The sequence below is a fragment of the Lissotriton vulgaris genome, unplaced genomic scaffold (genome assembly GCF_964263255.1).
Source record: "Lissotriton vulgaris unplaced genomic scaffold, aLisVul1.2 SCAFFOLD_360, whole genome shotgun sequence".
Lineage (NCBI taxonomy): Eukaryota > Metazoa > Chordata > Amphibia > Caudata > Salamandridae > Lissotriton > Lissotriton vulgaris.
In genome coordinates, this window is record NW_028249489.1 from 824,204 (window position 1) to 825,918 (window position 1,715).

General features: G+C 54.1%; 1 pseudogene; it reads right to left on the reverse strand.

Annotated features, from left to right (window-relative positions):
- Positions 1 to 319: 319 nt before the first annotated feature.
- On the reverse strand, positions 320 to 1,179 carry LOC147663561 (myeloid-associated differentiation marker-like protein 2; annotated as a pseudogene).
- Positions 1,180 to 1,715: the final 536 nt, after the last annotated feature.

Here is a 1,715-nt window from a genome sequence, read left to right on the forward strand (position 1 = left end):
TACAGAATTCCATCTGTTTTACCCAGTGTCTTTCCATAAACCCCATACTCCGTGTTTTGGGGTTCACCGTGTTATTTCTACAGCTGCTATCTGTCTGTCCGTAACCTGGAGGTCACATGTTTGAACCCTGGCAAGTCCTTTTCAGCCTTTTATGTTTTATCGGATTATTAAAGAAGTGCCAAGTCCAAGATGTAGCGCAACATGCTCTTCAGAACCGTCAGGTCGTGCACTGGATATTGCGTGGCCATTCCCCCAGTACCCGAGATGTGAAGGAGACAAGCCGGCACAGTCCGCGATCATTGCACACTACACAGTGCTGCTATGGCCGCGAGGTGAAGTGGATCTGCTGGGAGTACACCAGGTCTGCTATGCAGAGCAGCATGTTGACATGAGTGAAGACAGTTTCAATGAGCTGGCTGACCCAGGGGCACCGTCCCCGGGGGCATGGCTGCAGACGCTGTCTGAGCCATATGATGGCTGCACTCATGTACGTCAGCACGGGCAGAACAGTATAGTTCACCACGCACCGCTCAAGGGACACCGGAGCATCCCTGGGCACCCGGCAACACTTAAGATGATGATGGCCACAGTCACCACAAAGCAGAAGCTGTGAACAGCCAGGCACCACTGTGTGGCCACAAAGCATTAGTACTGGCTTTCTTTGGCCAAGGCACCAAAGATGACGCAGACTGCATAGGCCTGGACGACCTTCAGTATGCCAGGGACTGTGGCCATGTAGCTGATAACCTGCCCAGGCCGGGCCTGGGTTAAGCCCACCTCCACCGCGTAAACTACCACCAGTAGGGCAGCAAAAACGCTAGCAGGCAAATGGAAGTCTCTGACCTCGCAGTCAATGGGGTAGCAGGCAAGTTGGGAGAAGTAGACAGTGTAGACCATGGCAGCGGTGAGCAGTGCTAGAGTGGCAAGCATGGCGAAAGTGGCAGTAAAGTCCCCCCAGGAGATGCCTTGCATGCATCCATGCAGCTGATGATGAAGGCTGAGACAGCGCAGCAGACGCACATACAGAAGATGCCATAGGGGGCGCTGTACCCGGCATGGTGCATCACTAGGCTCAGTGTGGTGCAAGCGAACGCCACCTGCAGCAAACGGGTCATGCCCACACGGGAATAAATCGCATCCACGTTCAGATAGGGGCTGTGTCGAGGCCTGGTGAACCATATCTCTGCCCAGTGACTCGGGGGCAGCAGCAGGTCTGCGGGCCACGTTATGCAGTTCTATTTGAGTCTGTGTGTCTGCAGTCTTGCTGCTCCCAATTCCCAGAAAGACCAGACAGCGTGCCACTGATCCCTTGACCTTTGGCCTCGTATCCTTGTTGTAAATAGAGTACAGGAGCACCCTCTTCCTACCGCGTGGGCGGTTTATTTCCAAGTTCTTGGATCTGATCTCTTGGCAGTCACCACGCTGGAGGGGCTGGTGTATTTTACTCGATGCACAGTCAGAGTCTGGAGCATGTATTCTCTTTCCCTACGATCTCTAATCCTCCTGAAAATCGCCTCCCTGTTCTACGTCTTCCGTGACTTCCTTCTGATCGACAGCTGTAGTCCGTTTCCTGTGGGCAGTCAGGGGACCGGGTCTATGTGCTTGAGTCTTGCCTCTTCACGTGCACCCCTCTGTCACTGGCGGATTTTAGCTGGTCGGTCACCTGTGGGGCCTAAAGGTCATACAAGAACCTGTGTGAGAACTGCCCGGCCTGT